The sequence below is a fragment of the Microtus pennsylvanicus genome, chromosome 3, assembly GCF_037038515.1.
Source record: "Microtus pennsylvanicus isolate mMicPen1 chromosome 3, mMicPen1.hap1, whole genome shotgun sequence".
Classification (NCBI taxonomy): Eukaryota; Metazoa; Chordata; class Mammalia; order Rodentia; family Cricetidae; genus Microtus; species Microtus pennsylvanicus.
The window spans coordinates 99,626,133-99,638,600 of NC_134581.1; positions in this window are offsets into that span (position 1 = coordinate 99,626,133).

The following is a 12,468-nucleotide window of genomic DNA, read 5'->3' on the forward strand; positions in this document are numbered from 1 at the left end:
CCATTATCAATCCCCCATGCCTATTGAGATTGTAACTCCCATTGATGCATTGGATATTGAAGTTGCTAGTAAAGAATCATCATAAAAACAATTCTCTTGCTTGGTCTGGTTACTTATCACTCTCTGGGGAGAAGGGCACAGAGTCCTCATAGATACTACTTGAAAACAACCTGGAGCTGATGTCCCCCAGCTTATAACATTCCTGCAACCAAGTATTGCTTCAGGGTAAACTACTGATTTCCCTCAGGCCTCTATTAAATCTGTTGACGGCTGAGTCCTACACTGGCAGGTGATAATGGTTGGAAGTAAAGAGCTTCCTTTGGGTGATCTGTTCATATTTAGCTTATCATGGCTGGTTCCTACAGTGTACATCTTAAGGAATAAAATTCAGTATCATCACGAGGAATTGGGATCTGAGTATGGGAGGTGCATACTGGTGATGCTAGCACCCTGGAGAGAGAGGTGGCAGGACAAGAATTCAAGGCCATTCACTACTGCATAGCAGTTGAGACCAAAGTGGACTTTGTGAGACCCTATTCAGAGAGAGAGAGATAGATAGAGATAGAGATAGAGAGAGAGAGAGAGAGAGAGAGAGAGAGAGAGAGAGGGAGAAAGGCAGAGAGAAAGACAGAGAGAGAGAGAGAGAGAGAGAGAGAGACAGAGACAGAGACAGAGACAGAGACAGAGACAGAGGACAGCTAGGATGTAGCAGAGTGATACGTGCCTTGTATGTATAATGAAGTGGCCTTAGACTCTATCACCAAACAGCAAAGAGAACTAGTAAGAGGGAGTCCAGTCACAAGGCAAGGTAGGGTAGAGAAATAGAAGCAGGAGGTAAGAGCTGAGCATAACTTCATACTCCCAGCAGCCAATCTCAACTCCTGAGAACCAGTTTAGGGTGGGCCAGGACTGGGTTTATAGCCCACTTCCAAGCTTTGATCTTCCAAAGTAGCTGGAGCATGGACCGCGTTAGTCCCACCACCCCAAACCTTCAGGGACTGGACTTTAGGCAGAGTGGAGGAAAAGAGGATGGAGTAGCCTAAGGTTTTCAGGAAAAAAGACTAAAGCCAGTAAAATTTCCTGCACTGGCAAGATTGCTCAGTACTTGCTGTCAAACCTAATAGCCTGCTGGGCAGTGGTGGTGCATGCCTTTAATTCCAGCACTCAGGAGGCAGAGGCAGGAGGATCTCTGTCAGTTAAGAGGCCAGCATGGTCTACATAACCAGACATAGTTCCAGCACAGGTTACAAAAACTATAGCGAAACCCTGTCTTGAAAAAGCAACCAACCAACCAAACAAACAACAAAAAACTGGGCAGCCTGAGCTGCATCCCTCTGCATGGTGAAGGGACAGAACCAACTCCTAAAAGTTTCCTTCTGACCTCCACAGGTATCCCCCTTCATAAATAGATACATTTAATAAAAAAATCAAATGGACTGTATAAATAGCTCAGGGTTAAAAACTCTTACAGGGGACTTGAGTTCAGCATCCGAACACCCATGTAGAGCAGCTCAAAACTGGAGCTCCGGGTCTAGAGGGATCCTATGGCCTCCACTGGCTCTGCATTCACACACACACACTCACATACAGACACTGAATAATTTAAAAATAAAATATATTTTAGAAGTCCTGGAAAGGAGTGGTCTCCAGCCTTTGCCTCCACAAGGCAGCAGACTCCTTTGACAGGATGGGCCGCTGAAGGAGCTGTTAACATCAGTGTAAAGTCAAGGTACCTGCTTTGCCAAGATGACCCCTAGACAAGGCCCTCCAAAGCTGGGTGCTTGTTTGTTGGAAACATCTATACTCTTGATGAAAAGGGAGCTCCACTGTAAGGGAAAGGGGTTGGGAGGACTTCCTGGCTCGAGTCAGATGTCTTGGACGAAAGCCCAGAGGGACTCACTTTTAGAGTGATAATTCGTTTTGTTGGGTTTGTGGTTTTGTTTGTTTCTTGAGACAGGGTCTCACTATGTAGCTCTGGCTGTCCTGGACCTCACTCTGTAGATAGCTGGTCTCAAACTCACAAAAATATGCTTATCTCTGTCTCCCCAATGCTGGTATTAAAGGTGTCTGCTACCCCAGTTATGTTTTTTTAAATTTTATTATTTCGTGTATATATGTGTACCATGTGTGTGCTCCATGCCTGTGGAGGTCAGAAAGGACATCAGATCCTTTGGGACTGGAATTACATATAGCTATGAGCTTCCCACTATGAGGACACTGGAAAAGAAACTTTGGCTTTCTGAAAGACCTACAAGTGCTCTTGACTGCTCAGGCAACTCTCCATTGTCTGGATTTCATATTCTGAGTCTTCATGGAGTGGTGTGGGAAGTCCTTCTAAATATGTTGTAGTAAGGAGGGCGGCAGGCTGCGGCCTGGCTCCCGCATGGCTAGCTTTACACCTGAAATAGCAACACACAAACTGTATTCTTTTAAACACTGCTTGGCCCATTAGCTCTAGCCTTTTACTGGCTAATTCTCATATCTTGATTAACCCATTTTAATAATCTGTGTAGCACCATGAGAAGGATCTTAACCTGCGTCCATCTTGGAGAGGAGAGCTATAGCATCTGCCTCACTGCCTTCTTCCTCCCAGCATTCTGTTCTGTCTACTCCGCCTACCTAAATTCTGCCCTATCAGGCCAAGCAGTTTTCTTTATTAATTAACCAATGAAAGCAACAGATAGATAGATGACCCACCTACATCATTTCTTTAATTTTAACGTAAAATTACATATAACAAAAGTTATCACGCAATAATTACAGTTACAATATTTATATCTATTTTATCTTTTATCATAACTAAGAAAAACTATAACTATCCATTCTTCAACTCCATCAAAGACTCCAGAAGGATGTAATATTACCTAAGCAAACAAGAAATAAGCAACTTCCAAACTCTAGAAATGACAGAGACATCTTGCTGCCTGGACAGTTGCCCAAGGTTTTTTTGTACCATTGGGGCATCCATCTTTGGCCTACAGGACCATAGTTTCCAGCAGACATTTCCATGAAGCAGGAAATTTCAAAGACAGTTCAGTCACTCTCTGCTGTGTCCTGCAGGACGTCTCGCAGACTCTTTCATGAATCAGGAACCCCGAAAGACCATCTCACCTTTAGGCAAGTTCGGCAGTCCTCTCTCTGCGGGTTCTTTGTGTCCAGTCTATGCAACAGTCCAGACAAGAGCAGTTTCTTGCCCAAATGGCTAACCAACTCTATAAGGAGCCTTTTCAATGCCCATCTTCCTCTTGAAGTGGCTGGTGCTGCCAGGAGCAGACGTGTCTCATTGTCATGAAAAGCCCTAAGTTATTAAAACATTTAAAATGCCATATTCTGCAGTCTTTGAAAGATATGAAGAATGCCTATCTGAAATATATCTATGCACATCTAGAAAATATAACTAACATGACTACAAGCTTGACTATTATTGATGATTATTTATTAACAGCCTATATTTCCTAATTATACATTACATTTTAAATGAACTACACAATCACAAAACCTTAATCAAGAGCAGAAATACATATACATATAACAAAATTGACCTTAAATCCATACATATGCAAATTATTCATATCTATATCATATCCCCCTTTAAATGTAAAAGAACATTTATAAACAATATTTTGGAATATGGGCGCAGTTTTTTCTCTCCAAACTGCTTCGTGCTGAATGGGGGCGCTGTTAATCAGATCTTTCATGGTGTAACCTGTGTGCCAGGTTCATCTCAGCAGTTGAGTGAAGTAATTTTTTGAGGATGTTCACAGCAACCTTTCAGGAGGGTGTCATCCATCATACCATATTGGGATAGAAGCAGTCCACAGGGTCTCATCCTCTGTGAAAACAAAAGAAGACCCTCTCCAAAGCATCATATACTTAGACCCAAATTTGGAAGCCATGATACCTTTAGAACATACATGTAGTTTGGCAGACTACACAATGAAATGTCTCTCTGTATTTAGCTCCTTCACAGTCAAAAAATTCAAAGAAAATACAATATACAGAATCCAAACTTTCTTTGAATTTTGTATTTTTATGTGGCTTAATTTTCTTTATTTCTTTTAGTCTATAACTATCTGTACTCTGTCTCTTTAAAGACTTTACCCTTTTTTTAAACCATTAACTTTATTCTCTGTATTTTTTCTTCTCTCTCTCAAGCCTACGTACACTCATCCAACATTGTGACCCATTTAGCAGTCTTTTATGTCTGAATCTGTCCTATTGTGAATCTGTAATTTTTTACTATCCAGGAGCACTTTTGACTTGTGCCTTTAAATCACTAAGTGCATAAGAATCTAAGCTGTGACATTCCTAGGTCAAAAACAGGTACTGCGGGTTTGCCCCGCCCAGTCCAACATGGTGGAACCTCTTGTGACTCTGCAGAGTGGCAGGCTACTCTGGATATTGACTCCACCTCTCTGCAATTTCAAAATGGAGGACGTACCATTTTCTACTAGCTCTGGGGCCGCCAGAGAGGAGCCACACTCAGCACTTTGACTTTGAGACTGAGCGTGCAGCACAGAAACTCTTTTCATCCAAGTTACAGCCAAATCTGACACGCAGAGCACTGCGCAGTCTGAAACATCTCTCTTTATGATGGCAGAAATCCGCCATGCTCTCCTGCCTACCTAAGCCTGATTCTGCAGTCTGCCCAGGCAGAGAGCGCAGGCATGGTCTCAGAGTACTTTCTTCCTGATCCTGAACTGGAACACAAACATCCAGTCCCATAAAAGCCTTTGAAATGCTTTAAAGCCAGAGTTTGCACTGGCGGCACAGCCCGTTTTTAAACTGCGCAGCTTTTTTCCTGCTATGGCTGCTGAGTCAGGGAAATTTCTCTGCAGCACGCCACCCACAAACAGCAAAAAGCTGTGTTAAGCTCTTTCCCTTATTTTTAAGCCTTCTCAGGTTTTTAAGTGGATTTAGTTACCACGTTGGGTGCCACTCTGTAGTGAGGAGGGCCGCGGGCTATGACCTGGCTCCTGCATGGCTAACTTTACACCCGAAATAACAGCACACAAACTGTATTCTTTTAAACACTGCTTGCCCCATTAGCTCTAGCCTCTGACTAATTCTCATATCTTGATTAACCCATTTCTAATACTGTGTGTAGTACCACGAGGTGGTGGCTTACTGGGAAGGATCTTAACCTGCGTCCATCTTGGAGAGGAGAGCTATAGTGTCTGCATCACTGCCTTCTTCCTCCCAGAATTCAGTTCTGTCTACTCTGCCTATCTAAGCTGCTGTCCTATCAAAGGCCAAGCAGTTTCTTTATTAATTAACCAATGGAAGCAACAGATAGATAGAAGACCCACCTACATCAATATGTGTTGCTTTTATTGGTTAATAAAGGAGCTGCTTTTGGCCAATGGCTTAACAGAATATAGCCAGGCTAGAAAAGATATATAGAGAGAGTAGGCAGAGTCAGTGAGAAGCCATGTAGCCACCTCCGGAGACAGACACCTCTGCTAGAGCCTGCTGAAACTTTGTTGGTAGGCCACGATCTTATGGTAATGTATAGATTAATGGAGATGGGTTAGTTTAGGATGTAAGAGCTAGTCAATAAGAAGCTAGAGCTAATAGGCCAAGCAGTGATTTAATTAATATAGTTTCTGTTTGGTTATTTTGAGTCTCAGCAGCCAGGAAGAAATGAGAAGCCTCACCCAACAGTGGAGGACACTGTCAGCCTGTCCAGACTCTGGTCCAGACCCAGGAGAGCTCAACAGAACTGGGATTCAGAAACTGAGGGGCTGACAGCTGCTTCTAGGGGCAAGCAGTGTGACCTGGTTTCCAGAGACTGGGTCAGTGAATTCCTCTGTATTCACATGATTACAAGGGAGCTATACATCCCATCTGTGTTCAGTGGGATGGACTTAGACAAAGCCATACCTACTACACAGGTGCATGCAATATCATGGATGACTTGTATAAATACATCGCATAAGAAATCAGTTGTAAAAATGCATATTTACTATGATTATTTTGAGATGGGGGTCTCACTATGTTGTCCAGGCTGGCTTCAAATGGATCATTTGCCACCTGAGTATCAGTGACCGTAGGTACATGCCACCATGCCCAGATTATATTGTCTGTTGTGTTCATTGTTAAAAGTAGGATAAGGTCTGTTGAGACAACTCAGCAGGAAGCTGCTTGCCCTCAAGCCGGTTAGCCTGTGCGTGAGCCCAGGACCCATATAGTGGGAAGAAGGAAGTTTCCCTCTGTCTCCACACACAAGCTTTGGCACACATTCACACACACACATGCATACACATATGTAAACAAACAAACAAATAAAGTAACAACATTTCTCCATGTAGTAATAAGAGCGGTGGTGGGGCTGTGTCCCCAACACCCCAGCCGCCTGCCCGGCTAGCTTATGCCCCGAAATAATTACACGGACACTGTATTCTTTTAAACACCGCTTGGCCCTCTAGCTCTAGCCCTTACTGGCTAATTCTGATATACTGATCAACCCATCTCTAATAATCTGTGAGCACCGGTCTTACCGGGAAGATTCTAGCATAAGTACATCCTGGGTCGGAGCTGGGACATGGCATCTCTCTGAGGCGTCTGCTCCGGAGAGGAGAGCTGTCGAGTCTGACCTCACTTCCTCTTCCTCCAGGCATTCTGTTCTGTTTACTCCACCTACCTATGTCCTAACCAATAACATGGGCCGAGGCAGTTCCTTTATTAGCCAATGACCTTCCTCCATCATCTCCATGTTCTTCTGGTGCCCATTTACAGTTTATAAATTGGTTAGTCCACATACTACAGTAGTAGCTCCATAAAAAAAAGGTTGAGCAATAACACTCAAACAACAAAAGCCCTGTGGGGCCTCTGGCCCTAGGGAGGAGATCAGGCCTGCCTGCAGTAGGCAGAGAGGGAAGGGCACCACAGCAGGCTAGCGTTATTGCAAGCGATGAGGAAGGGAGAAGATCATGCCAGCAAGTGTCAATTGCTCCTCTCCCACAGAAGTCTGCTTTTCGTCTCCTAGTGCCTCTGAGTTGGCTGTAAAAGGGTCCAAGGTCTTCGCAGACCAGCTCAGCAATGCTCTTCCAGGACTTGCGCGGTCCTTTCTCCAAGCAGAATCCTGCCCCAACAGGCAGGAGACCATGGTTTCACCATCACCCAGAGGTCCCCTCTGACTGTCTGATGTGCTGCAGCCCCAGATCAAGGACTAGAGGTGGCAATGGTGCTGAGGGTAACTGTGACCTGATAACTGTGGTTCATAATCCATGTGATCAGTGCCTGGAGGGCACCAAGCTTCCTTGGTGGCTTAGCTCAAGGGCTGTGGCTGGGCAGTCCACTGGTCAGCAAATGAATTTTCTTCTTCTTTTTTGTAAACTAGGGGAAAATGGTTCTGGGGCTGGAGAGATTGCTCAGCGGTTAAGAGTACGTATGCTCTTCCAGAGGACTTGAATTCGTCTCCGGCACCCATATCAAGCGTCTCAGAATGCCCTGTCACTACAGCTCCAGGGGCTCTAAGCCTCTCGCCTGCAAGGACACTGAACTCAAATCATATTCCCTTAAACACATAGAGATAATTTTAAAAATTCTAAAAATTAGAATTGTCCTTCCAGAATATGTGTTAAGCATTTTTTTTGAATGATTTCTGCTTGGAAAAAACAAAGTATAATTTTCCCTATCTGTTTGTAGAAAAGTGTCCCCAGAATGCATAGGCCAGCTACTTGGGGGAATCTATAAAGCAGACAGTAGAAAGGCAACGATCAGATTCTGAAGCATTGCCCTGGGAAAAAATTAATTAAAAGCATGAAAACTGCTGGGAAGACCATTTGGTGGGTCAAGGGCCTGCAGCACAGGGGTAAGGACCTGAGCTGAGACCCCAGAACCCATGCAAAACAGCATTCAGAGGAGGATCTGTCTTCCCAGGGTCACCACAAAATGAAAGGTGGAGACAGGAGACTCCAGAAGCTTGCAGTCTGGCAGTTTGAACTGGAAAAAAATAAGATCCTGTCTCAAAGCGGAAGGTGAGGACCAATGCCTGAGGTTGTATACTTACTATATGAGTGCAGCTTTGCCTGTGCCATAGGAACACATAATACACGTGTGCGCGCGCACACACACACACACACACCACCACCACCACCACCACCACCACCACATACCACACACACCACATATGCATGTTTACAAAGATCTTGAAAAAGGAACAAAAATAAATACAAAGGAAAAAGAAAGGTGAGCAGAATGTTCTTACCTGTAATCTTAATATTCAGGTTGCCAAGGCAAGAGGATTGCCATGACATCCAGACCAGCCTGGGCTACAGAATGAGACTTTGTTGCCCCATTCCCACCCTCACAATGAAATAAAAGAAAGCAACAACAACAAAAGGGATGTAAGATGGTCCAGCAGTTAGGAGCACTGGCTGCTCTTCAAGAGGATCAGTTTGATTCCCAACATCACATATTTCTTACAACTGTCTGTAATTCCAAGTCCAGGGGATACAATGGCTTTTTCTGGCCTCCTTGGGTACCAGACAAGCAGGTGGTACACATACATATATGCAGGCAAAACACCCATACACATAAAATAATAAAAATAATAACCCACAACATTAATCTTAGTACTCAGGAGACAGAGGCAGTCAGATTTCACTGAGTTCAAAGCCAGCCTACTCTACATAGTAAATTTCAGGGTGATATAGTGAGAACCTGTCACACACACACACACACACACACACACACACACACACACACACGTACATACATACACACACACTAAAACCAGAACAAAGATAAAAAAGACAAAAGGCAATTTTAAACACACAAAAATAAAAATAAATAAAGGGCAGGCAGACAGGTGTGACAGTACACACTTGTAATCTCAGCACTCAGAAGACAGGCAACAGGACTGCTTTTGAGGCCATCCTAGATTACACAGTAGTTTTGTAATTAATATCGTTTCTGTGTGATTATTTGGGTCTGGGCAACCGGGAAATAAACAAACAGTCTTCGCTTACAAAATGGCGCCAACATGGGCAACTATATCCACATAAAATCTAAGAGAGCTTGGGAAGTTATTCTAGACACAAAAGAACAGAGGTAAGCACAGCTTCTTGGTAGCAGTATTTTCTCAGGTGGGCTCTGTTTGCTAGAAGCAAGCGTGTCTCATTTAAGTGATGCTTCCTGACTCAGCTTTAGCTGCAAAAACTTTGCAGTTCTTTTAAGAGGCCCCACCAACAAACACTTAAGTGGTGTTTATAAATTGCACAACAGCATGCTTCTTTGTGGTGGCAAGGACCTTGAAACTTCATAGAGTTGTGAAAATAACATGGCTCCCACCAGTACCTCTGCCATGAAGCTAGACTCTCAGAAAGCTAAGGAATGGGGTGAATCCAGCTGTCAAAGCCACGGCTTTAATCCTAGCCATATTGCTTAGCAAATTAAAGACTCATGTGGTCAGAAGAAAGTGAAAGATACAGTAAAGATAGATTCAGCTGGGAAAAAAACCCTCTAAACATTTTACAGTGTGTTTAAAAATATGTGTAGGCTTGGAAAAGAAAAAAAAAGGAATAAAGTTTTTAAAAATAAAAGGGGGGGGAGCAGTTGGATGTGGCAGCTCACACCTTTAATCTCAGCACTTGGGAGGCAGAAGCAAGCAGAACTCTGTGAGTTCAAGGACAGCCTAGTCTACAGAGTGAGTTCTAGGACAGTCAAAGATACACAGAGAAACCCTGTCTCAAAAAAACCCCAAAAATAAAAATAAAAGAAATAGAGTTTAAAATAAAGCCACGTAAAGATGGAAAATACACAGAAACTCACACAATAACACACAGTGTTCTCTTTGAATTGTTTGATGGCTGAGAAAGGAGCAACAGTTGCTAAAAGATATTTGATTATAAATGCTGCTGGAGTAATCCAACATATATATTTTGAAAATGCCTTGACTTCAAAATTTAAATAAAAAATATACTACTTTGGAGAAGAGATTTTGCTTTTGTTTCCACAGGAAATGAGAGGCTGTGGATTCATTCTGGGTTAACAAAAATCAAGGAAGACCCCCTGAAGAATCTCTGATAGGAGCGGATTGCCCAGATAGAGAGAGAGTGTATGCAGAGTCAGAGAGACACCATGTAGCTACCAAAGGAGACAGATGCTGAAACTTTACACCAGAACTTTATCAGGTAAGCCATAGCCTTGTGACAATACTCATAATAATAGAAATGGGTTCATTTAAGATGTAAGAGTCAGTTAATAAGAAGCCTAAGCTAATAGGCCAACCAGCGTTGTAATTAATATAGTTTCTGTGTGATTATTTGGGTCTGGGTGACTGGGAAATGAATGAGCAGTCTCCACTTACAAAACATAGTAACACCCTGTGTGTGTGTGTGTGTGTGTGTGTGTGTGTGTATGTGTGTGTGAATGAAGAAAGGGACTAATTTTTTGAAGCTACTGCCTCGAGGTTTCAGGCTGTAATCTCTGTATCTATTCTAATGGTCCATAGTCAGACCTGTTGCACATTGCCAACTGGAACACACACATCTATCTCAGGTACGAACCAGAACCAGAGACAGAAACTAAGAACTGTGGCTTCAGGTCACCAAAAGTCAAAAAAAAAAAAAAAAAAAAGAAAGAAAAGAAAAAAGAAAAGAAAACCAAACAAACAACATTTTAAAAAATTTAAGATTTATTTTTTTATGTATTTGTGTTTTGCCTACATGTATGATGTCTGTGTACTATGTGGGTACCCGGTGCATAGGAGGTCAGAAGAGGGCATTAGAACCTCTGAAACTGGAGTTACAGATGGTTTTCAGCTGCCATGTGGGTTCTGGGAATTGAACCCAAGTTCTCAGCAAGAGCAGCAAACACTCTTAACCACTGACATCTGTCCAGCCCACTTCCATTCATCTTTGAGCACTGAGTAAGTGTCAGATCTAGCAAACTGTGCTATCTGTAGCTTGATGATTTTAGAACAGACCCCCAGATGGTCACATAGTTAAATAACTTTTGTATTCAGGGGTCTAGAGAGATGCCTATATGGGTAAGCACTTTCTGTGCAAGCGTGAGGACCAGAGTTCAGATCTCCAACACCCGTGTAAAAGCCAGGCATGTGGCAGAGACAAGTGGATCCCGGAGACTCACTGCCCAGCCAGGCTAGCCAGTTGGTGAGCTTCAGGTTTAGTAAGAGATCCTGTCTGGAAACAACCAAACAAAACTACCACACCACAGGGGGAACATTAGAGGAAAACACCATATCAACCCCTAGCCTTCATATGCCTATGAATGCGCAAGCACACACATATGTGCTTACATATATACAACAAAAGTGTAGCAAAAAGTCACTTACTGACTTTTATACTTCTACAACATAAATTCTAGCTAATGGTTACAAGTGGGAAATACACCAGTTGACAAAACTGAAACAGAAGCAAAAACAAAACAAAAGCAGACCTAATACTGGAGATAAAACTATAGGCACACCTGAGCATCCCATGTGCCGTCCCCCTCTCCCTCCTTTATTTTTGGTCTCCTGTAGACCAGAATGACCTTGAAATCCTGCTTCGCCTCTCTCTACCTCCTGAGTACTAGGATACAGATGAACTCAACCATGCTCAGTATGTTTGGTTCCAGGATGGAATCCAGGGCCTTGTGCATGCTATACAAGCACTCTAGCACCTGGACCACACCCTGGCCCCCAGATAAGATATTGCTAACATCCATGTCTCTACAGGCACACAGATGCAACACTGCACCAACAATATCCTTCGCCAAGGAATCTCATCTAACACGCTCACAGAGGACATGGAGTTGTGAGAAGAGTCCTGGAGACTCAGAATACCAAAGGGGCCAGTTTATTTTTACAACCTTATAAAGTTGGATGGCTGGCAAGAGAAAAGGCAAAAGTGACTACCATGCCAGTTTTATATAAAACTGTAGGTTTTTAAAAAAATTATATTACTAATCTTATTTCCCTCCCTGCCCCCTGAATTCCTCATCGGCTGAGTTCTTTGGTGAAGTACAATCTTCCTGGTGTCTAGTATAGTTCACTCCCCCAAATACCCACTCTATTGGTTCAGGATGAAAAAACTTATCTAATGAATAACCCAGGGCTCAAGAGTCCCTTTCTGATACACGGGCTCTGTCAGGTTGCAGACTGTAATTTTTCAACCTTAGAATGGACGGAGATAAGAGGATTCCAGCTGCCAGCCTCCTGAGTCTCTGTGGTTCTCTCATGAGCTCGAAACACACCTTCTACTGAAAACAGACCATAATGATTTATTTTTGACACTAGGGAAGCACCTTAAAATTTAGCTACAAGTTAAAATCATTTCTATTAGTGGCTTTAAAAAGAGCTAAACTGCAGAGCAGGAAGGATGACTCAGCAGTTAAAAGTCCATCCTCCTCTTGCAGAGGACTTGGGTTCTGTGTCTAGAGCCCGCATCAGGCAGCTCACAGCCGCCAGTAATTCTAGCTCTGTTGGCAGGAGGCTGCTCATTTGTTTCCTGGCCACCT